The 25471-nt window shown below is 43.6% G+C and overlaps 1 protein-coding gene across 2 annotated transcripts in view; it reads right to left on the bottom strand.

Moving 5' to 3' along the window:
- The window catches only part of PCGF5 (polycomb group ring finger 5), a 113367-nt gene extending 104411 nt beyond the window's left edge, over positions 1-8956 (bottom strand). The window contains exon 1 of one of the 2 annotated variants that reach the window (XM_037047329.1): positions 8859-8956. The gene's annotated coding sequence lies outside the window, so the exon portion shown is untranslated. The remainder of the gene's footprint in view (positions 1-8858) is intronic. The other variant, XM_037047328.1, reaches the window with a different exon arrangement.
- Between the last annotated feature and the right edge of the window lie 16515 nt (positions 8957-25471).

Raw genomic sequence — 25471 nt, 5'->3', positions numbered from 1 at the left:
ACAATAAAAATACTTTTAAAAGTTAAAAGAGAAATAAAAAGGCAAAAATTTAATTTGTCAGAAAACATAGTGCTTTAATCTCCTTTGGCCATAATTATTAGACTCATTGACAGGGACAAAGGAAGAAAGGTCATCCTGATTTATCTTGAGTGCCTAAACCAGAGTCCCACCAAATTTCAATAGCCATCTTAGTTGTTTTATTTGAAACACTTTATTTTAAAAAGTTCTTAAACTTCCTAGTTGATGTTGCATCCCTTAAAGTGATATTGACACCACTGTATAAGACTATATTGAAAAAGCTTTCACATCCAATACCTGGGAAACAGAAGGGGCATTATCTTCTCCCACGCTGCAGATAAGGAAACTAAGGCACTCAGTAGTTATTAGTAAGGTCACACTAATGGTGACAGAATAAGGACTAGTTTCAAGGGTCAAGTGTCCAGTAAGGGCTCCTTAAACAGTTTATGAGGAGAAAGACCTTCCCACTTTTCCAAAGTGCTGAATTCAAACACAGGGTACCAAAACTGGAGGTTTCTGCTCTGACATCTCCAGGTTTCCTGAGACGCCCTGGAAGGATGGGAAGATCCACAGGGCTCGGCTGTGAAACTGATTAACTCACTTCTAGTTAACAGAAAAACTCGCCTGGTGTTTCAGAAGCTGGTTTAACTGAAATGCAAACAAGAGAGTTAAGGGAGGTCAATACTTTATGTTTAAAGGGAACAAATACCTCTCCCCTACTCTCATACAGTTTCCAAGGAGGGACATTCCTGATCCACTCCGGCCTTCCTGCCCTACACCACCCCCATCCCCTCTGAGGCGAGCAGGTGCTGTGGCTGGTGTGTGACCGCCTAGCCTCTGTTTCCCAGTTCTCAAATGGGTGGAGCTTTTCTACTGAAGATGTTAGGCAGAAGCGATTTGGACTCTTAACCTCTCTCTCTGCCAGGGCAGCGAAAGGCAGAAACTTGGGTGTTTCTGCTCTGTAGCCTCAAACTTTCCATCCAGTAGGGTTGAAGTCTAGATTAGGATGTAGATAGTGCACCAGACTGTTTTAGGCTTCACTAAGCAATGTTCTCTAAGTTTCGCGGGCAACAACGTTAATATTTTGTTTATTGACTGATTGTCATCTGTTCCTTGATTGGTGAGGAAGACTCAGTGCTTTCCATGGGTCCTTCTCAGAGGTGCCATCACCTGCCTTTTGGTTAGAACTCTGCGCACATGGACTTGATTCCACAGCTCTCCACGAGTGGAGTTCCAGGCCCATGGACACTGGTGTCCTAAAAGCAGTGGGTGATATACCAGATAAAATATCAGTATGAGCAATGTTTGAGATTTTATTGTCTATGCTTTCTTCTAGGGGTTCTATGGTTTTGGTCTAACATTTAACTCTTAAATCTATTTTGAATTTATTCTTGTGAATGGTATAAGAGGTGGTCTAGTTTCATTTTTTTGCATGTATCTTCCCACAGCATTAATCAAATAAACTATCTTTAACCCATTGTATGGGCTTGCTTCCCTTGTTGAATAATAATTGACTTTAAAGGTATGGGTTTATTTCTGGGCTTTCTATTCTGTTCCATTGATCTACGTGTCTGTTTTTATGCAGTACCATGTTGTTTTGATTACTATGGCCTTACAGTATAGTTAGATGCTAAGTAGCGAGATTCCCTCAACTTGTTCCTCTTTCACAGGATTGCTGTTGCTACGCAGGGCCTTCTGTGGTTCCATATAAATTTTTGAAATATTTGTTCTAGTTCTGCAAAATACCTCATTGGACTCTTGACGGGGATTGTATTGAATCTATACATTGCTTTGGGCAGCATGGACATTCTGATGAGGTTAACCTCCCCTATCCATGAACATGGTATGTGCTTCCATTTATATCTTCTCCAATTTCTTTCTTCAGTGTCTTAGAATTTTCTGAGTACAGGTCTTTTACATCCTTGGTTAGGTTTATTCCTAGGTATTTTATTCTTTTTGAAGCAATTGTGAATGAAATTGTTTTCTTAATTTCCCTTTCTCTTAATTCATTATAGGCATATAAAAATGCAACTGATTTCTGGGCATTAATTTTGTATCCTGCTACTTTGCTGAGTTCACTGATCATCTCTAGGAGTTTCTTGGTGGAATCTTGGGGTTCTTTATGTACAGTATCATGTCATCTGCAAATAAAGACCGTTTTACCTCTTCCTTTCTAATTTGGATGTCTTTTATGTCTTCTTCTTGTCTGATTGCTGTGGCTAGAACTTCCAGTACTGTGTTGAATAAGAGAGATGAAAGCAGACATTCCTGTCTTGTTCCCAGTCTTTAGGGGAATGCTTGTAATTTTTTCCCATTGAGTATGATGCTGGTAGTAAGTGGGTTTGTCAGACATGGCCTTTCCTCGGCGGAGCTCTCGTCAGTGGAGTTCCAGGTCCACAAACACTGGTGTTCTAAAAGCAGTAGATGAGCTGAATAGTGAGGAAGCTTTCTAAGATTTTGTTCAGTGGACACTTTACCTCTTCCCTACACAATGGTACGAAACTGAGATTCTGAGATCCCAATTCTTTCCAGAGACATACACCTGTGATCTACGTAAGTTATAATCTTTCCAGAAAGTCTTTAAAAGAGGTTACCATCCTCATCTTTTAAATGAAGAAATAACCTCACTATCTTTAAGGTACTTTCCAAATCTATGGGTTAAAAGTTTGGAAAGGCTTTAATAATAAATACATTCCAGAGTGTTTAAAAGTCACTGACATTGATATATAATCACTTTAACATCTTGACCCCATAGTTCCTTAAGATCAATGACCTTCTACCTTACACCTGTGTCACTTTTCCATCCTCGAATTCAGCCACACTTAGAATTTCCATCATCACTCATAGGTGATCCCTCCACAATGGTAAGACACCCTGCAAGTTCCTCACATACTCTTTGCCAATAGCCTCAGAACCACCCCTGTACATTACTGTTTCTCTTTTCTTTGTTCTTCCTAAACCAGTCACTGACGACACATTCTAATTTCACATTTCCTGCTCATTTTCCCAGCCCATCTACACTGGTTTCACTTGCCTATTTGCAAGGGCCTGTATAGAGTTGGTAGTTCCAATGATACTCACCCACCTTCATTTCCAACTTCCTGAGCACTGCTGAAGAAAGCCAAAAATACAGGGAAGATCTGTCCTGTCACAAGGCTAAGGCCTTTTAGCAGCTTGTCAGGGCCCTCAACCCCTTTGGCTCCTGTCACGTGCAAATCCACAGCTACTCCCAGCCCTTCCCACTCTCCTCCACTTCCCAGCTTTACTTCTCTCACTCCCAGCTTACTTTCAGCAAATCAACTGGTCTCCTCTGTTAATTTTTTTTCCCAAGAGAAAGGAACCAACTCACTTTGAACGCAGCCAGCTCCCTCCCAGCTTCCAACTTTCCTCTCTAAATCTCAGTTTCTCTTTGCTTTCATTTAACCTATTTTTCCTTCCGCATCACATCTGTTTTTCCATGAGTACTTTACCTGTGTCATGACTAGGGCCATCAAATAAGGTATTATTCAAAAAGAGATTTTCTGTTAGAAGAAAAATAGGCACTATGTGTCCAAATATTTGTTAAAATAGTGTTCCATAATTAGACTAGGATAACACTTGTGAACCGAGACCGCCCTGGGCAATCAGGATGCACGATCACTCAGTTTTACTCCTATCTCCCCAACCTGCGGAGGGCCTGGTGCATTAATGATCCTCCCACTCCCTCTCTTGATCTTCAGTTCCTTCCTCTCCACTGACAGCCACCACGTTCTCAGGACTTAAGGTTTTCTTTTTAAGAAGGTTTCACTGGCATTCTCACCACGTCAGGTCACTGTCCTCTCAGATTCTCACATCCAGTCACGGCTGACTGGGACTTGCCCCATCTCCTTCCCATTCGTGCACTCTTCAGGCATTGGCTGACTTCCCTCTCCACTGAGGCACTGCCCCTGATCCTCAAAGGCCATTGACAGTGGTCTCAAGAACAGTGACCTCTTCCCAGCCTTCAGTCTCAGCCCCTCTACCTCATCAGCCTCCTCCAAATTTTCCTTTGTCATATTTTTTTTAAACTCAGTCTCTTCATTGTTCATCTCTTGCTTCTTTCTTGTCAGCATCTTATCAGCCTCTATCTGTCTCCCCCCCCTAAGGGGGAGGAGACACAAATAATGGTTTACCCAAGGCCCTACCTTGGCCTTTTCTTTTTTTTCCCTACACTCTGACCCTTTCTCACAGCTTCCCCATCCCCTCAAAAGGATGTCCCCAAATCTTCCTTTGTTTCTAATGACTCCCATGCATCTAGACTGTCCATAAGCAGGAAGACATTACAATATCCAAACCCAATCATTTCCACTAATGACACAAATTTCTACTGAACACACACTACTTGCAGTGCCTTTACGTGTGGCCCTCCCTGACTATCTCCATTCCTGCCATCACCACCCAAAGTCACTCAGTCTCAGATCTGACTTCTCCCTCAATTCCCTCATTCAATTAGTCAACAAGTCCTGTTGAATTTATTTCTATCCAACCCACCTGCCCCTACTGTGACTTAGACTCTCGCTGCTTCTCTTCTGGAGAATATCTTCATAATTCCCTAACTTGGACAACCCAGTTAGGAAGTTAAAATATGACTCTTAAGCCTCTCAAAGAAACAGCGTCCATGTCTCATTAACCTATATAGTCCTTATGCTGCCCTGTAGATTCAAAACTGAGAGACTAAAGCATTAAAGAAATATTAAGTTAACTCTGTATCCATGACATAGCATAAAAATAATAAAAATGTACTTAATATCATCAGTTAATTATGCTAAATTCTTAGGAACGCCTAGAAACTAGCCATTTTTACAGTTCTCCTGGTTAGGTCACTATGAATCATTTCATTTAAACTGGAATTACAGGAGAATGACGCATTCTTTATTGGTTTCTTAAACTGTAGAGATGGACAAAACCTTAGAAATCACTTACTCCTCCCCCCGTCTCCTCTTCACCCTCATTCTCCAGGTGGGAGAACTGAAGCTGTGAGAGATTAAGCTCTTGCCATGGCCACACAAATCAGAAGTCTCCATTACAGCTGTTACCATTCATCAAGAGCCTAGTGTACACCAGGCACTGTACATATGTCTTGCCAGTCCTCCAACAACCCTTTAGAGTCAAGTGCTATTGTATTTTAGAGACAAGAGAATGCCTGAAAAAGTTGGGCAGCTTGCTACAGAGAGCCAGCCCCTTTTGTCAGGAGCAGAGCCGGGCTTCAGCCCCAACTCCATCTGGCGCTCAGAGCCCAGGCTTTTCTAACAGACCCTGTGGCAGAGGCAAGACCTACCAGGGGTCTTTCCTACTGTTTCTCCAGTAGGGCCAACTAAGCAAGCGTGCGCACTTATAAGTTACGAGGTATTTTATCTGAAACTTTGGAGGCAGGGAAACTAAATAGTAGCTTCATTACCATGAAAGTTCTAAGGTTAATTACTGCCAGCATTCTGACTGTCAGAAAACGTCTTATCTGGAAATGAGATTTGTGTTCCTGCGTTTTCAATTCTTAAGAATACTTTTGACTTAAAACACATTGTTTGTCCAACCACATTCAGCAAGTACTGGTTGATCCCCTAGACGTCCAAGGCACACGGGAGGGTGTGAGATATAGTTTACTCTCCGAGCAGTATAGTTTACTCCCAAGAGGCAGACAACCAACTAATGGCCGAAGTCACTCTTCCCCCCCCTTATGGGAGCTTTGGCTACTCGGGGACTTCCCACAATACGCCAGAACCCTTGGTTCTCATCCCTGCCCGGCATCTTGGGCAAGTCACTCCCTGTGCCTTAGTTTCCTCAGAAAAGCGATTGGTAAAAAGCAATGAAGTATGCCAAGCAATTTTAAGGTCCTTTTTAGCTTTAAATTTATCTAAGCTCACTCAGGAGAGTATGCTTCTGTAAGCGACCCCAGCGAGTGTTACCGAAAGGGAACTGCTGGGTGTCCAATCTTCCAGCAGTGACTTTGGAAGTTCTGAGCTCTTAAAATATTGCTACAAGATTAAGGCTGGCTAATATGCCTCCCAAGTTTATTGTTTATAATAATATAAAGTTTACCCTCCAAGGAGGTAGTAGTAAGCACTACATTCAAATTGCTCTCTCATGATATAATTGGCTTATTATTATAGCTTTAAGTTGTTATAATACACTTAAATTGTTTAAACTATAACTTAAAATAACTCCTTTGATCTACTCTCCCGTGGAGTGAAGTTAGCGACATCAACAAGAACAGCGTTAAGACCTCCGCAGAGACACAAACCTTGTATTCATTTAGTTGAATCAATACTTCATATTAAGTTCTACCTGCCATGGACCTTCCCAACTACAGCTAAATCTGAGGTTGGGGCACAGGCCTTGGGGAGAGAAGAATACAAAAATATCAGTATTTTGCTGATTCCATTTCAATATCCTGCACTTTCGTTTTTCCAACTAGCACAGAGAATATTTTAATCCTCCACTGACTTACACAGTAACACACTTTCCCTTGACAAGGCTCCACACGCCTTCTCTTTCTCCATACTCAGCACCTTGGGATGTGATACACAAACCCATCTTGTGCTGCAAGTTAACGGCACAGAGGACAAAACCAACCCCCAAAAAAGTGGAAGAAAAAAATTAGAACTGTTCCATCTTAGCGTCTGGCCCACAAAGGCACTGAATTTCAACTGTCAAAGATGTTTCTACCAAGAAATCAGGAAAAATGAATGTATGTATTCACTAGTCAACAAATACTGAGTGCCAAATACATGCCAGGCACAGTTCTAAGTGCTAAAGTTGTAGCAGTGAACAAAACAGGCAAAAATTCCTGCAAGCCCTGGCTGGTGTGGCTCTGTTGGATTGAGCGCCAGACTGCAAAGAACCAAAAGGTTGCCAGTTTGACTCCTGGTCAGGGCACATGTCTGGGCTGCCAGCCAGGTCCCCAGCTGGGGGCATTCGAGAGGCAACCAATGGTTGATTCTCTCACACATAGATGTTTCTCTCCCTCTCTTTCTCCCTCCCATTTTCTATCTCTAAAAATAAACAAACAAAACCCTTTAAAAAATTCCTGCCAGAGTGGGGCTTACATCCTAACGCAGAGATAGCATTTAAAGAACCCCTAAATAAAAATCATTTCATAGAGTGATGAAGTACTGTGGAGAAAATGAAATAGAACTAGAGGTGGTTCTTAGGGCGAGGAGTAAAAAGCTACTTAAGATGACCCAGAGGGCCTTCCTTGCTAAGCAGAGTACTAAGTGATGAAGAAATTTTTACTCAATCTTACAAGGGTGAGGTGGGGTGGAAATGAGTCAAGTTAGTCTTTCAGAGAGGTCACAATGATCATAAATTTTAATGGCAAACTATTAGGATTTAGCTTTTAAGCTCCTCCCACCCCACCAATACCTTTAAGTTGGACTTTTCGACTTAGGAACCACTAAGATCCACTTATTTTTCTCTTAAGATCCACTAACTTTTTAAGTTTTGCTAATTACTTTAGCGTTACTTAAGTAGAGGCACTTACTAGAAGGATTCTCTCAGAGCCCAAAACCCCACTTGACACCATCCAAATTCTGAATGAGACAGGACCCAGCTCTGCGGCGAATCAGCGCTCCTCCACCGACTCATTAGTGCAGCCAGGTGGAATCTTGTAACCCTTCCAAGAATGTGAAACAAGCCTCTGGAAATCTGCAGAAACTGACACCCCCCGCCCAAGTTCCCCCCAAATCGGGGAAGCGGAGAAAAAATAAACTGTCAGCCTTGGGCATTAACTCTTCCCCGCCCCTCCAGGCGTCTTCGCTGCAGTAGGACCGCTAGCTAACCCTGGGTCAGAGGCACGCAGTGAGTACGCGCGAATGTATACCCTGCATGAATCATCGGTGCCCGGTCCGCGGGGCGATGATTCATTCAACGCTTTGGAGCTTACGGGCACACGTTCCGGGCGTACTACGACGGCCGCACACGCAGCTTCCTTAATATCAAACAAATGTTTCAAAGTACAAACGCCTGGAGCCAGAAACGTGTACACCCAAGCCACGCGGCCGACAGGAAAGGCACGTTTCGGCCGCTGACCGAGTGTTCCCGGCCCCGGAGGGGAGCGACGGGCACGTCCGCCCGCCCCTTCGGACCTCATCTCCGTGCCACCCTGGCACGCGCGCGGGCGGCGCTCGCAGGGGCGCGGAGGACGCACAGGTGGGTCCCTGCCCGGCCCTGCCTCCCGCCCCTCCCGCCACTCGCGGCTGGCCGACGCTCCCTCGCCAACGTGCAGCCCGCTCGCCCCTTTCCTCTCCGTGACATCTTATATAATAACCCGAGCGGATCAAAACGGAAGCGAGGCGCGCTGCCGGGCCCGTTCCCAGCGGGGACCAGATGCTCGCGTCCCCAGCCCAGAGCCCCCCACACTAGGCACCCGGGCGCGCGGCTCCCGGGCGGGGGAAGGGCCCGAGCGCCGACTTCGCTCGTCCCTCCTCGGAGAAGGCGCTGCCGTGGCCGGTCCCCATCAGGAAGCAGCGAGCGTCACCAACTGCGTCAGCTTCTTCAAACACATTTATGGTCTCCTTCTAGCCAGGGAGCCGGCTGCTCCCTTGGCGGGGCCGCGACCGCGGTTGGAGGGAAGCCCTCCGGGGAGGAGAAAGTTCCTCCGAGCCCTCTCGTCGCCCGCACGGTGCCGGGTCCCGCCGCGCCTCCCGCCCGCATCAATGTCAGGTTGGGCAACTTGTGACCCCCGGGGGCCGGGCCGCCCCTCCCGCCCGCCAGGCTCCCCGAGAGCTGGGAGCTCCCCCCAGCCCAGCGCAAAAGAGCGACGTCAGAAACTTCCCGGGGCCGCTCCAGGCGGGGAAGCCGCCCGGGTCCCCGCACATCGCCCTTACCTTGCTCTCGAGAGGCCACGATCCGGGCGGGCCGCGCGGGGCGCGTGGTGCGCGAGCGCGCGCGCGTGGGGCGGTAGGTGAGGGAGCCCGCGCCGGCGGGGGCGGGGCGGGGCGGCGGGGGTGCGAGCTGCGAGGGGCGGGGGTGCTGGGCTGGGCCGGCCAGCCGGGCGGGCGGGCGCGAGCAGAGCGGAGCCGGCTACGGCGGCGGCGGGCGCCCGGCGAACGAGCCCAGGGGGCGGAGGAGTTGCCGTGGGTTTGTTTACGCATTGCTGCCCGGCTCGGGGCACAGCCCGCACTCCCTGATTGGACACAAACTGGGGCACAGCCTCTCGCTGCCGTCCGCCTCGCCTCCTCCAGCAGCCGCCGCGCAGCTTGGGGAGCACCCTGCCCGGCACGGCCCGCGGCGGCGCCCGGGCCTGGAGGGGACGAACCGCGGCGGCTGCCACGGGCTGCTGTGGAGCCACATGTTTGCCCAGAGCTCGTAATCGCCCACCTGTAGTAGCCGATTGGCAAGGAGAAATTGGAAACTTATGACACTGGAGACTGGATATCACCCAACCGTAGAAGGGGCACTCCCTCGTCCCCCGCCCCCCAGGAGGAGGAAACTTGCCCTTGAATGGATGGAAAGGAAGCTCAGATGTTGATCTGCCCCTTGGGTGATGGTCATGCCCAGGCTTCTTGCATAAACTATCCCCAGGAGCTGCAGTTCCTTCTCCTGTCTCCAGCTTCTCTGCTGATAATTCATCCCTCTGAGCAGGAAAGTTGCCATCCTAGAAGTGACCTTGCCTCCGGGTGCTCAAGATCCGCCAATGACTTCCCAGGTCCTCCAGCCCCAATTCCTTATCTCCGAGTCCTTCACGCCGCTTCCATCTTTCAGTCTCTTTCTCACTGCCCGAACGTCACCCCCACAGCCTGGTTTACAGACATCATCTCAGGTGCCTCTGTCCTTTCACAACTGATACTGATCCTGCTCTGTTCTCTCCCAGGAAACCGGAAAATCCCAGAGCTCCTTCCAATTGTCAAACCCTGAGACTCAGCTGGTCTTCTACGTGCATCCCCTCCCCGCCACAGAATCCACCCTACCTCTGGCATTAGCGTGGCTCGAGGGTCAGTCTGTGCCTACTCTGTGCCCCCACTCGTCCGTGGATTCCTGAAGAACGGGAGCCTGGTTTCACAGAACTCGAGAGACGGGAGAGATGAACGCTATGAGGATGAAATTGTCTCCGTGTGTCTGCAGCTCTGCTGGGACTGTAAAAACTCAAAAGGGTCTCCTGATAGCCACAAACCTCAGCTTGCTAAAAACAGACACATCCAAAAATTTGAGGATGCCCTCCATCTCTCCTGTGTCCCCTCCCCACCACAACTAGCAATGCATCCTCTATGCACATAATGGGCACTTGATAACCCTGGGAGTAATGAAACTCGGATGTTCTTTGAGTTAAGGTTCAAGTGATCAAAGTGAGTACACATGAATGGCTGTAAACCCAGTCATTTTACAGATAACTCCTAGGCAGAGTCCCTCAACTCTGGCAGTTAGTGTCCCTCTCCAATCAGACACTGGAGAAGTGGACCCTGACCCTTCCTGACTCTTGGAATGGCTGGATTTCTTCCTCATGATGTGCTGCTTCCACTGGGAAAGTTGCCTTTCAACTCTGAAGGTGAATCCAAATGAGAGTCAAGTTTTCTTTCCCAGAAAATTCAATAGTGAGAGTTCACTGCAGTGACTTAGTTACATGGGGGCTGAAAGAACTGGAAGTGCAACCTGGGGAAGGTGAAGCAATCCTGAGATTAGCATCTGCTTTGTTTGTGTCCCCCCCCCGCCCCCACCCCACCAGGGCTGGAGGGACATGGGGAGGAGGCTGCCAGACCATGAAGGGCTTATCCAGTGGGAGTTGGAGCCTGGAAGGAAATGTAACTACTAGGGTGCCTCCCAAAGCAGAGAGTGGGAGAAACCCCCTGACTTCTTTTCTCCAATACTGCAGGGCCACCCAGTGGTAAACGGCCGGAGAAGCCAATGGACAAGATGACAGAGGGCAGAGGGCAGAACCCGGATAAGACGGATCAGGGGCAGAGCAGGAAAAGGAGAATGGGCGTGAGAGAGCAGTGGCAAGTGACTAGTGCACCCAGCTTGGGTGCTGCGCCTGATTACCTCTGGGACCCTTCCTCTGGGTTAGATTCTCCAGGGGCAACACAAACATTTTCTTTCCGAGCCACACAACTCCCTCTTTCTTTTTCCTCTTTGCTTCCATTTCTATGTCTATTCTCTTCTCTCTCATGATTCCCTTACATTTCCTTTGCCTCTCTTACTTTTCTAGCTCTGCCTCTCATTTTTCTCTTTGTGTTCCTATACTTGTCTTATCCTCCTGACGTGTCTCTTCCCCGCCAAGCCTCTTCTGGCCTCTGCTTGGGCTGCTCCTTCCAAGCAGGAGGGCAGCCTTCTTCAGCATGGCAGATAGGAGGTTCCCCTGCTAGGTCAGGAAGTTCGGAACGACCACATTGTTGCCCCTCTAGACACCGTGTTAGATGTTTCACATGTTATCTCATTTAATCTTCAACGCACACCTATTAGCTGGGCACCGCTGAGTATAACTTTGTTGGCTTTACTGTTGCCCATTCTCAAGGGCAACTGTTCCTTGCATTAGTACAGCTATTTCTCCCAAATCCCAATCTTTTAATACATCTCCACTCTAAATCTCAAATGGTTGAGAATGGCTTTTGAAAGATAGGTAGAATTTCAATAAATGGAGATTGAGGAATGGCATGCTTGGTGGAACAGTGAATATTATCATCCAACTTATCTGAAACCCAAAAGACACCTAGTAAATAAAAAACAGATTTCAGAACTTTGTCTTTAGATCCCAGACAGACTACTCAGAAACCCAGATTAACCCTAGCTGTATTAAGCAGAGATATAATTCATACAATTAAAATCATAGCATTTTTAAAGCCGGAAAGACATTGTCTGGCCCAACTTGTCCATCTTTAAGTGAGGGAACTGAGGCCTAGAAGACTTAGGTAACTGGAGTATTACGATAGTGAAACATGAGCACTAGAGCTTGGCTCCCTGTCTTCAAACCCCTGATCTGACAAACGTTAGGCTATATGACCTTGAACTTATTTAAGTTCTCTCATCTGTAAAATAGGAAAAGTGTTGACAGAATCTACCTCAGTGGGTTGTCGTGAGAAATGTTTTTACAGGTAAAACACATAGCACAGTGCCTGGCATATAGTCAGTCCTCAATAATTACTGGTAAATATTGTGGCTCCCCATAGCTATTCAGCTAGTAAATACCCGAGCCAGAACTGCCCCTTGACTAGAGGTTATGTCTTAGGGTACTTGTCGAACACCACGTGGGAGTGTATGGCGCCCCTCGGACCACAGAAGTTCTCAGTGATCCTTCTGGCTCCCATTCTTCTCCACTGCCTGCCGCCAGCTCTGCCGCCTGCCCCAGCAATCCTGCTGTGCCAACAGTACTGCATGCTGGGAAGCTCCAGAGAGGAGAGGGTCATGAAAAATTAGCAGTGGACATATATTCATAGTCAACAATATAGTTTACAAGCTCAGATATGACTGTAATTTTACTAATTTAAATGTCAAAGGACCATTTCAAAAGGACAACTCAAAATTTTAAAAAAAATAATTGAACTAAAGGCATTTGAATTACTTGTCATTCATCAGCCTACAGAGTATCAAACCTACCAGCTTAAATTTTGGCAGTTCCTTAGAGGAATTCACTGGGGCCAAGAAAAAGCCTTCTTCTAATTGAGTGTCCCATCCTTCAACAAAATTGTGACGGAACAGAATCTTCCCACCCTTCCACTTTTCCTTCCTGAGTCCCTGGTCCCACTTTTCAAAACCCCAGCACCATGCAACGAACCACAATTTACTTGCCTTTTAATCTCTGGGACCCAGCTTAGTGTCTGGGGCATAGCAGGCACCCACGTGTTGCTGAGTTGTCTGACTGGAGCAAGGCCACACATTCCAGAAGCATCTCTTCTACCTCCCCCTTCAAATCCTTGTCTCCTCAGTTGACTGTCCTTGTCAGCCTGCCACACGAAGTGACGGGAAAGCATGACAACAGCTGAATGTGCAAGAAATGTGCACTTTGCAGTGCAAACTACATCCAAAGGGGGGTTGTGTTAATGCTGTAAATCCAGGTAATATTTCAAGAAGGTCAGGAAGACACTTTGGGGGCAGCTGGACTGTCCCGACACCTTCACATTGCATCACGCAAACTAAGCTTCTTTCTTCTGTAAATAAAAACTATTTGACTTTCAATGTTGCATCTTTTAGTTTAGATTTCTTAGATTAATTTCTAGATGACCCCGATTCTACACATGGCTATATTAATTATCCCGATCAAGTCGTATCTTAAAAGGCATAATTTTCTTTAATCTCAAAAAGTCAATCATTGCTCCAGTTTTCTCTTTCACTTCAAGGCCAGAATAATGACCCCATGCCTTGGTCATTCACTGACTCTTTAATCTCCAAAATCTTTCTTTTTCGAAAGATTTTGTGTTTCGTCTGAATGCTTCCTCTAGGAAGCTGGAAGGAATCCAAAGGATTAGTTCTAGATCAACTACTTATTTTATCAAAGCTAAGAGGTGTCAGTGGCAGAACCTCAGGTTCCCAAAGCACTTATGCCGTGCTCTGTGTACCTAAAGGTGAACTTCCCGTGCCCTCCTGACTGCCCCATTTTCGCCCATCACCAATACCCTCTGGGCCCGTTAGGGTTAAAATGGATGATCTTTGCCTCTTTTCTTCAGGCCCCCTCTTCCACTTTCAGGCATCTGTCTGACTTGCCTTTCTAGTCTGAATTGGCTCATGGTTCAGGGTGGTTTCTCTTCATAACTCTGTTACTACTGATGGTTTTATTGTTTCTCTCCAACCTCTCCCTCCTATAGCAGACCCCTCTTAATATAATTTACATTTTTTAGAGTTGCATGTCTAGCTGTTTGTCATATGTCAAAATCATATGTCATTTTGCCATATGAAATCAAATTCAACATGCATTTAGACTATCAATAAAATACCACTTCCTGGCTGTTAAGCGTCTCCAATTCTGAAATGTATCCCGGTAACTAACTAGGTAAACCTGGACAAGTTGTTTAACTTCTGTGAACTGCAATATCCTCAGTCTGTTCATTGGTGCCATTATTAGTATATGTACCACACTCATAGGATCGTTTGAGAATCAGATGGAATAGTAAATACAAAGTACTTAATAATAGTTGACAATAGGTATTATTTATTGAGGTTTTACTATGGACCAGGCATTATTCTAAGCTCCTTAAATGAATTATCTCATATCGACCCTACACCACAGATTCCATTATCATTTCGAAATGAGAACATTGAAGCCCCCAAAAGTTGTAAAACTTTCCCAAGATCTACAAGCCAAGAAGTGCATGAACTAGGCAAAACTGGGCAGTGAGAGCTGGACAAACCTGTATGCTGCCGACCACTACATAGAGGGTGCTTGGTCAATGGTGGTTATTGTTGTTTATCATCAGTATTATCACCTTAAAGAAATAAGAAGCCTTTCTCTGCTTTCCTTCCAGATTCCTTTCAGAAATTGAGACTTGGTATTATTTTAGGAAGAGATAAATAATTCATGATAATCCAATGTGTGGGCTCCCACTTGTTTCTGCTTCCCGAAGAGAGGCTGGAAGGATGCTCAGGAGTTCTTACATGGCTCAGGCCCTGCAGGCACGCTGTTCCTCCCCAGCCCCACTGGGCCCTCCAGTGTCCTTGATAAAGTCACACAGGCGATCTCTGACCCAAGAACAGTCCACTGTGGCAGGGCATTCTGACTGTGCTTATGTTTCCTTTAGGGCTTTCTCATGAGTGAGACCAGAACATCCTTTGTGTCTAGCTGTTTGTTTGTCTGCCTGCCTCAGCCATTTCGGTCTCAGAAGACAAGTTGGGAAAGAGAATTTCCCCAGTGGCATCCCAAAATATTCTCCTTTTGGTCTCTACTATATTATTTCAATTTCTTCCCTTCAATTTTTTGCACCATAATCAGCAAATGGTCTGATTCAACTGTCTTACTCCCTTTGATGATGCTAAAAGCCAAACCAACCCCCTCACTGCTGGTTTGGGTGTCCCCTTCCGAGTGCTGTGTGAATTCTTCCTCGGTCTGCTGTATTTCCGAATTGTACTTGACACACCATGTCTCCCATTGCTTTCCTCAACGTCTATTGCCCCCGGAGCATCTGATTGTTTGTACTTGAACATCCGTCCTTTATGGATCCTAGAATTATAAAATGCTAAAACCAGGAGGACTTTTGTAAATAACGGAGGCCAATCGATGCCTTTTACAGTAAGGACCCAAGGCCCAGAGAAGACAAGCGTCAGGTTCAAAGGCACGTGGCTTGTGATGGGAGAGAGAGAGAACCAGACCCTGTCCTTCTGCTTCACTGGTTTCTGGTGAGTTAGATCATGATCCCTGGAAACAACAACAGGAGGAATTTAGAAGCATCTTTTACTACACTGTTTGTGTTTTCACATCAGTGGTTTTCCTAATACATTTCCAGGATGCTTGGAGGAATAGGTACTCTGTGGTAGCAAAAATACCACCGTGATAAGGTGGTAAGAATTCTAGAACTGGGACTGTGTCCTCTAATGACTATTTTTCTTTTCTAGTGGTGCTTTGTACAGTGTACACAGCAAATTCTCAACAGTGATGATGGTGGTGGTGGTTAACGATGACCAGGTCTCATATTCCTCTGCTCTCAGTCCTTTTCTATAGTCCCAGCTGTTTCTGGGTTTCAAGCCTTGTGGAAGCCTGGTGCGTGTGGAGTAGAGTTCATGGGGGTGAGGGGTGGCTATTCGGTAACTGTGTTCCACAGTGATGGTGTCGATAACTTCATCTGGTGAGAGATTTACCCCCAAGCACACACATGCGCACACACATTCTGAAACTTTTCAAAACTTCAGGGAGCGTGTTCCTAAAATAATGCCAGCTATTGAATAGAAGAAGTATTGTCTGGTGAGGTAGTTTGAAAAAAAAACTGGATGAAACAGAATTAAACAGGGTTAATTGGTTATGTTTTTCATTGAATTCTCAGGATCTTTAAAACACTAATGTGAATTCAGAATTTCTAAGGGAGGGTGACAAAATATGTAAAATTTTCCAAGACACATTTGACCATCAAATCATTAATTTCTTAAACATCTTTCTCATGGGATTGATGTAACCTAGAATAAACTTTGGGAAATTTTAAATATCCTTTGGGTTTCAATTAGGGTATATAGTACTCCATTTGTTCTAAAACTATGTGTGTCAAGTGTTAAGATACTTTTCCCTAGGTCTTTAAATTTTTTTTTTAGATATAATGACTTAGCCTGTGCCTCTTCTTTTCATTATTTATTATTTCAGGGTCAGGCTGTTGTTATATCTTAGTCTGAATTTCTCCAGATAGAGAAATCATAGGTTGTTTGACCAGATACACGAGCCGTTCAATTCCCACAATCATTTCAACTGTCCTGTTGCAATCTCCAGTTTTCAAGGTGCTGGGTCAAAGGTTAATGATAACGATAATAATGATAACTAGCATTTTTGAGTGTGCATGATGAGCCAGATATTATGCTAACAGCTTTACATATAACTTCACACTTAATTGCCACCACAACCCTATAAGGTAGATATTACTATGTATTTCCATTTTACGATGAGAAAAATGAAGTGCACTTAGATAACTTTGCCCATGCAGGTCCCATTTAAGGCTGAGAAGCTGGATTTGAACCTGATCGTGTTTAACTCTTACGGATTACTGGGCACTGCCCTTCCAGTGGTAGTTCTATTTTTTAATATAAGTGCTGTGTCCCCAACCAGAACCCTTTAAAAGCAGAGGCCACATGGTCTTGACCTCCATGCAATCTTCTGTGCTTGACACAGCACCTGGCATGCTGTAGCCACTACTCCTGTGAAAAGAAAGATTAAACAACTTGCTCGAGCCATTCAGCTGGTGAACGATGGGCCCAATATTTGAAACCATCTCCCTTACACAGACGTCTCACCTCCTGGATTTCTCGCCAGGACCGTGTTTGGTGCACCAAGTGGGCTCTCCTTCCCGTTCAAACCCCTCTCACTAGGCCTTTGAGGTCGTCCCACAGAAGGAATTTTGTCTCCCCCAGCCCTCCAACATACTCCTGCCGCCTTCTCGCCGACAGGTATTCTAGACCTAGTGAATGAAATCTCCCCATAATGGCTAGAACCCGGGTAAGCAAGCAAGCACTTTGGATGCTTCCAGGAACATTTTGCGGTAGAGAAAGGCTGTGTGATGATCCTTGGAACACGGGTAATGTGCGGATGGAGACAGAGGCTGTGAGCTACCACGATGAAACAGGTGAGGTGATGGATCATCTTCCTCTGGAAGCTGGCGATGCTACCAAAAAAGTCAAATGGGTAGACGTCAATGATGTACTCAAGCTTTATGCCAGCCACTCCCAATTTATTCAATTTGTGGCTAAGAAATGACATGCTCACTGGAGTGAGGATGTGTACCCTGATTTCCATGCATGGTGGCTTGGAGTCTCATGTAAGCCAAAGGCTTTCAAATGAACATGGGTAGATAAGAAGCAAAGAGCCCAGAACTCCCCTTGAACAGGACAAGAAGGGTCACTTCTTTTGGTGATTATTTCCCAAACTGTTCACAGTCTGAAGGCTTTGTATTGGGGAATAATATTAGATACATTTGGGGGAATGGAATCACAACCTTTCTGGCTTTCCAACTGGAAAATGAGTAATATAGTCACCTGTTGTATGCATGGCCTTAACCAGATTAGAGAACTGGTGCTCTTTGAAGAACTATGGGTAAAAGAAAGGTAACTTCTCACCAACCACAGCTTCTACTTGCATTGTAGATCAGCCAGCTGGCATCGGTCATTTCTTTTACCTGATGTGTTAAATTGTGGTCTAATCTAATGTATAATCTGATTTTTTTGGATAGCATTTATTTTTCAGATTTAGCTTTATGTGGTGTTGCATTTGTTGCTTTTAAGTATGAAAGTTCTTTGGTTATTTTTATTTTTAGCACCTTCAGTTTTATGGAGAAAATTCTATCTCTATTTTAGTCTGTAAGAATCAAGTACTCACAAGCCAGAAGCACAGTAACAAAATGCGCTGAAATCCAGGCTTCTGGTCATCAGAACTGCTGTGTCTGAGGAGAATGGGCTAAGCTCTTGACATTTGTTTCCTCTCGTGAGGTGTGGCCTTTGTCTCAGAGGACCCTAAAAATGTGAATTCCTGTCACGAGAAAGCCTTCTCATGAGATGTATATATAATCTCAGCCTAATAAAAATACTGTTCACACCTGCCTTTTCTTAATTATATATGTTACCTAATTTTGAATATAATATATAAAAAGGGGAAGATTGACAAGACTTTCCTCATGGTTATATGTTATGTGAATGGTAAAGTCAAGTGTCAACGTGCTAAGTTTTACTCCTGGATTTGCCACTAACCAGCTGTAGGGACTTGGGCAAGTTGCGTTACCTATCCAAGTTTCCTTGTAACTTATATTTCTGTAAGTGTTAAATTGACAGCTATGTGCAATAATTTTGTATTATATCACTGGAGAGAGAATAAGACTTAGGCATTTATAAATATTATACATATATAAAAGCAACTTATTAAAAACAGAAATAGGAATTTAAGTATGAGAGAAACCTGAGTCCTGCTATGACTAATTTCTTTAAGAATAGTTTAAGAAAATTGTTATATTAGTTATCTGTTTCTACATAGCAATATTACCTCAAATATATGCCTTAAAACAACACATATTTATTATGTCACAGTTTCTGTGAATCAAGACTTTGAGCACAGCTGAGCTGCTTCAGGGCATCAAAGATCATAATCAAGGTGTTGGCCTGGGCTGCTCCCCTATCTGAAGCCTGACTGTGGAGGGGCCTGCTATCTTGCTCATCTAGCTGTTGGCAGCATTTGGGTTGTTTCGGGTTATTGCATGGAAGGCCTCAGTGTTTTTGGCTGTTAACAAGAGGCAGCCCTCAGTTCCTTGCCAGTTGGCCCTCTTCACAGGCCAACTTACAATATGACAGCTTGATTCTCCAAAACCAACAAGAGTTTCCTAGCAAAATGGGCTACCGCGTTATGTAATGTAGTCATGTACATGTATTCATGTACATCCTGTCACACGTACTGTGTTCCATCGTTTAGAAGCAAATCACAGGTCCCATTAATACTCAAAGGGAGGGATCATGTAACACATGAGCACCAGGAAGCTGGGATCATGAGGATTACCCTAGAGTGTTATCGACCACAATTGGAAAAATATAAAATGTATGTGACGTAGGGTGAAATTCCAGAAGCCACCCTTCCCCTAAAACATGTCTACATGTAAACCTTGCAACAAGGGAAGCATCGTGCTTCTTGCTCATTGTTTATTTTATATTATGCAGCAGAAAGAAAGAAGGAGTTCCTACCCTTTGCAACGGCATGGATGGAACAGGAGAGCATTACGCTAAGTGAAATAAGCCAGGCAGGGAAAGACAAATACTTTATGATCTCATCTTTAAGTGGAACCTAATCAACCAAACAAGCAAGCAAGATAGAACCAGAGACAGTGAAATTAAGAACAATCTGATAGTAACCAGAGGGGAGGTGAAAGGGGATGATGGAGGGAAGCAGGGAAGGGATTTCAGGAACAACTATAAAGGACACATGGACATAACCAAGCGGGGGTGGGGAGTGGGGATGGAATGGGGTGGGGGGGAGGTGGAGATGGCTGGGATTGGGCAGGGAGTGGTGGGGAGAAAATGCAGACAATTGCATTTGAACAACAATAAAATGAAAGAAAGAAAGAAAAGGAAGGAAGGAAGGAAGGAAGGAAGGAAGGGAGGGAGGAAGGGAGGGAGGGAGGGAGGGAGGGAGGGAGGGAGGGAGGAAGGGGAGAGAGAGAAAATGCTGCCATGCACAGCTCAGGAGATATCTTGACTTTTCGCTCTCTCTAGCCAGACCATCCCCCAATCCAACTCACCAAACAGATACTAAATATGACCCTTCACTCTCTTTACATTGTCTTCCTACCATTCTCAGTCACCATGGTCTTTCGCCTGAACATTGTTTGAGTGCACCTCTCAGCTGGGCCTCAGGACCCTACTCTCGACCTCCTTTATGGCCCACTCTTCAGACAGCAGCCAGGGTGCCTTTTCTTAAAATATAAATCAGACCCGGTTATTCTCCTGCTTAAAATCTTCCATGGGATTTCTACTGAATGTAAGTAAAGTTCCAAACTCCCTTTATCTGACCGATAAGACCTTATGTGAACCTGCCTCTACTTGTCTTTCTAACCTCATCTATTTTATCACATGTGTCTTTATACACAACTGTATTGTTTATTTTGTTATAATGACATATATTTTAGATTTTATAGTCCAAAAATAATTTAAAGTAAATAAAATTAGTATTATTAATAATCTAACAAAGAACACAATATCACTTGAATAAGGTAAAGAAAGTTTTAATAAAGCCAAGTACTTGGGGCTAAAATTATTTTGAATGAAAGAAACATAACTTACTGTTTATAGTTTTATGGGTGATCTATTACATCATGTATCAGACAATGAGATCCAAAATGAAATATCTTAAATTAGATGAGCTTCTGAAATAATATAAAATCTCAACTTAAACTAATATGCTTTGAAGCTGTAGAACAGAACAGATTTGACTTTTAAAGTGGTGAATTTTATTATTTCAGGAGGGGGCAGGCAAAATGTATTATATATGTGGATTATTCATTGAATTTAATCAAAATTTGAAGTTATAAAATCACATCCAAAATAAAATCTAAAAATAGGATGACACGTTTATGTTACTTTTCTTATACTTCTAGTTTGTGAAAATCAGGAAAATTCTCTTTTTAATTATTTGGGCCCAACTTATTCATTAAGCATAGACTACTCAAGCCACCTGGGAATGTGGGCCCAGATGAGATACGGTAGGAGAGCACAGCCTGGGGAGAAAGACTGTCTGGAATTGAATCTGAATTCTACAGCTCCATAGCCAAATGACTCCATTCAGCATCTTCCAACTTTCTGAGGCTCAGTTCCCTTATAAATAAATAGGGATGACCTCTTAGAGTTATTTTAAGGATGAAATGTGGCAATTTATTAATTGATGCATTATAGATATTCAGTATATGCCATTTCTCTCTCTCTCTTGATCACCACTTGGCTAATCAATCCAAAGTAACATCAACTGATCTACTTTCTATTTCTATTCCCATTACGTTAGACCTGGGATCAAGTGGGGTAGAAGGAAAAAATGAGAAAAACAGCATAAAGGCAGAGTCATCAAGCCTTGTCTGACATAGAGAAAGAATGAGACAAAAGTCCCACATGAGGCTAAGATGTCAGTTGGAAGAGATAAGTTATGGAGGAATGCTAGAGAAACCTGTGTTTATTTGTGGGTAGGTAAATTATGGAAAATGACACAAGATTTTTTGGTGGCTGATATTATTTACTTAATGAATAACTTATGCCACTGTTCTTCTCCCCTACATTTTTTAATGTAATGAATATGCATTTGAAATAGAAAATCTTCATGGCTGTTTAGGGTATTTCAGAAAATTAATTGTCAGGTACTGAATGTAATGCAAATTTATTACTCATAATTCTCACTAGAAGTAGTTGTTTTATCTGAAGAGTATTTTTCACTATTATGTAATTTCCAGAGCAACAGGGCTTTTGGGGGTTTTTTGAGATTACTTTTGGGAAAAAAAGACACTGCAGTTGCTTGCAATTTAATAAAGAAAATTCTTTCATGGCCTTCCACTTCAGTATGCTGTTAGATTGTGTTGGCATAGTATAGGGAGACTCATATTCATTTGTAAGTTGTATAAACTCTTGGTGGTTTTAATGCTGTCATAGGTTCTAAAATATTGCTGTATAATTTTTGTTATAGGGAAGTATTGTTTCATTAATTTTGCCTAATTTGGTTAAGGACCTACCAAATCAAACTCAATAAAAGCTTTTTCACTTTCTTTTTTAACTCTGAAAACAACAGCTTATTCATTGGTTAACAATGACAATACATGTATTTGTCTTTGCCCCTAGTTCCTGGCACATGACTCCTGAAACTCTTATAATTTCTTAAGCGATAAGAATGCTAGGAGCATCTTTTGCTCTGATGAGGTGACTCTAGGTAGGCTCCTGTTTGGCTCTTGGGTGGGGACTTGTCAACAGAAAAACCAATCCATGATTAGAAAGTCTACAGTTTTTAGCTTCCCCAAACCCATCTCCCATAGAAGGGAGGGGCTACAGGGTTAGTAACTGATCACGCCTACGTGAGGGAGCCTCCACACAATCCCAATAATATGAAGTTCAGGGAGCTTCCAGGTGGGTGGGCTCATCTACACCAAGAAGCTGGTGCACCCCAACTCCATGGGGACAGAAGCTCCTGTGTTTGTGACCTTCCCCGACCTTGCTCTATATAGCTCTTCATCTGGCTGTTCATCTGTATCCTTTATCACCTCCTTTAATAAACTTCTAAAAGTGTTTCCTTGAGTTCTGTGAGCTGCTTTAGCAAATCTTGTTCTTCATGTTTGTTTAAAGGGGAAATTCTACATTTCAACATAACTCTGATATTAGATGTGTTTTTTGGAAGAGAACCATTACACGGTTAAAGTTTTCTTCTGTTCCTCTTTGCTAAAAGTTTTTTTTAGATATTGCCATTAAATTATATTGAATACTTTTCTTTACCTACTGAGACAATTGGAAACGGTTTCCCTTTGTTCTATTAATAGGATAGCTTACACAACACATTCCGTGTGTTCTCGGGCTAACCCAAGTTTTTCCTGGTCATACCAGATTAGTGGGAAGGTATGATGGGGGATCTTCTTAACTTTATATACATTTTATGGACAATTTTAATTTTTGCAAAAGAACATTTATTATTTTGATAATTGTAAGGTCTTGCCAGAAAAGCACTATCAAGATCTATCATTGGGGCAAGGGCCCAATTTGAGTGCCCAGCTCAGAGGTGCTGGGAGAGTGGTAATCCATCAAGGCTCCTATCTGCCTGGGGAACGCTATTCCTGGGATAAATGATGAAGGGAGTTTGAAGCTGATAGTCAGGTTCTAGGATACTTGTTGTATGGCTCAACCGAGTAGACAGAGTTGTTCAGCCTGTGGGAGCAATATGCCTCCAGGAAGGTGGGACACTCAATGTGAGGAGAAAAAAATTTATTTAAGTGTGTTCAATGCATGGATGGTGCTGACTGATAATTGTCTTTTCCACTTCTAGTCCCACTCTGCAGAGATCTTACCAAGTTTCTTTCCTAAGGTGGCTAAGCAAGAAATAGGCCGTGGTAAGAGTTGGAAAATTACAGTAATCAACCACTCTCTCAGACCTAAAAGACTGGATAAAAATAGTTTGTCTTGGCTTCTACTTCTTCAGTCATAGCTATAAGGGGAGTATAGCCCAGCACCAAAGGCAGTAGAAGGCAGGGACAGAGTTGCGGTTCAGTGGGGTTCTAGGCATGTATTAAAAGAAGCCGTGCAGAATGACAATGGTTGAATAACCCCCAAAAGGTCATAAACTGGAAAGTGTAGGGTGTCAACTATGATCTCTTGAGGCAGATAGACACAGTGACCTTGGTGCACTTATTACCCACTTACATGCCGAGAGGGGTGTAGCTCAGAGAAACAAAGGCTACACAGAGGGCGATGGGAAACGATAAGGCAGCCATGGTAACAAGCATTCCTGCTGCCCCCCTCGGGCTCCCCAAACACTTTATTAGTGCCAATCAGAGTTGCTCAAGTCAGCCTCTTTCTCCACCAACAGATTGGACTCTTGGGAGGTTGGAGACCATGGTGTGTGGAATCCTTTACGTTACTTTTCATATTTGTATCCCCAGAGCACTTAGCCTAGTATGTGCTCAACACATGCTTAGAGAACTAAATGATGAGCCTGGGCTGACATTTTGTAATATGGAGGGAAATTACTGAATTAGACTAAATGATAATAGGTGGGGACTAACACCCCGAAGAAGGATTTATACAGGTTGTAGCAGTTCTCCTTGAATCTGGCCTGGATATATAAATAAAGAGTTTGAGATAATACAAATGATTCCTTTAAAAAGTTAGTCTTTAAATCCATAAGGAAAGAAATACGTTGTATTCTGTCCTGAGTGGGGCTCAGGAATAGCTACAGAAAGTGACTGTTTGTGAACTGTTATGTAACAGTGACAACTTGACTGAATTCAGACTCTAGAGAGAGAGGAAAAGTAAGAAAAAAATCCATCAAGATACTTAATTTTAAAAAAGAAATAAGACTAAATTACTAGGTGGAAGTAAATGCTTATAGTTTATAGAATAGTACGACAACTTTAAAAATATTTTCTTGACGAATGCATGTCACCGGGTTTACAAGTTAGGTGTTGGAGGGAAAACTGCACATTGTTCATGAGAGCAGTAGACGAAGTCACTGGAGGTAAAGGATTCAGGGAGAAGGGAAACATTCTACAAATGACAGAAGCAGGAGAGCATATAACTTCTGTCAGATCCAATTCACATCAGCACTTAGGCAGTTGGAATCACACAGGACAGGAAATATCATTTTAATAAGAACCATCACTGAGGGAGTGGGACTTGTCACTGGAACTGCAAGGAATACCAAATCAAAGATAAACTCTTTGGGGAAATTGTTCTGTAAGGACAAATCATGCCTGAAAAATGCCCTAGGAATTCTCAAAGGATCACATGTATCTACAGAGAAGGAAATGTGTAGAGGTGATCGATACTGAATATTGTCAGCTTTTCACTGGATTGCACACTGTAGATAAACCTGATGTTGAGATTTCATGAACCTGAGGGCAATGTTTAGTCAAGGGGCAGATAGTTGTCTTGGAGGCAGAAAACATAAAAGGCTAAATGGATGCCCTTTAGGGGTTATAAGTACAGAGGGAAAGCTCTTCAGCATCTTTATGAATGACCTACAAAGGCAAAATCTCCAAATTTTCAAATAACGCTGAGTTTCCCTGAGAAGTGAAATAGACGATGTTCTCCCATGAGGCCATGCAAGTCACCATAAACTCCACTCAGGAGCCTCAGAGCAGGCAAGGGTCAGATAAGACACTTGGATAAGAAATAATCCAGTTTATACTTGAAATACATTGGGTTTATACCATAAAGAGGTTGTTCTCTGCTAGTCAGTGGTGATCAACAAACAAGACCTACAGGCTGACTTATTCTAGACCAGTAGTTCTCAAGTCTATGGGTACCGGGACCAAAAAATTAAAATTTATTGAGGACTCCAAAGAGCCTTTTACTAGTTCATTTTGAAATTACAAGAGACTCATTACATGGTAATATAAATAAAATAATTTTAATTAACTGTATTTTCCAAATTAAAAACCTGGTGAGAAGAATGGAATTGTTTTTATATTTTTGCAAATTTCTTTAATGTGTGACTTGGGAGAAAACAGTGGATAATTGTATTTGCCTCTGCATTTAAGCTATTGCAATGTTGTCTTGGTTGGGGTAGAAGAAAATCTGGCTTTACAAAGATATACAGTTGGAAAAGGAATACATTTTCATGTGCTTTTTTTAGATAATTATAGATATTTTTCTTTGATACTATGCTAAAACT

Source organism: Sturnira hondurensis, unplaced genomic scaffold (genome assembly GCF_014824575.4).
Source record: "Sturnira hondurensis isolate 20B ecotype Veracruz unplaced genomic scaffold, ASM1482457v3 Scaffold0005563, whole genome shotgun sequence".
NCBI lineage: Eukaryota > Metazoa > Chordata > Mammalia > Chiroptera > Phyllostomidae > Sturnira > Sturnira hondurensis.
Note: the sequence above shows the minus strand (reverse complement) of the source record. Positions and strands in the feature narration are given on the sequence as shown.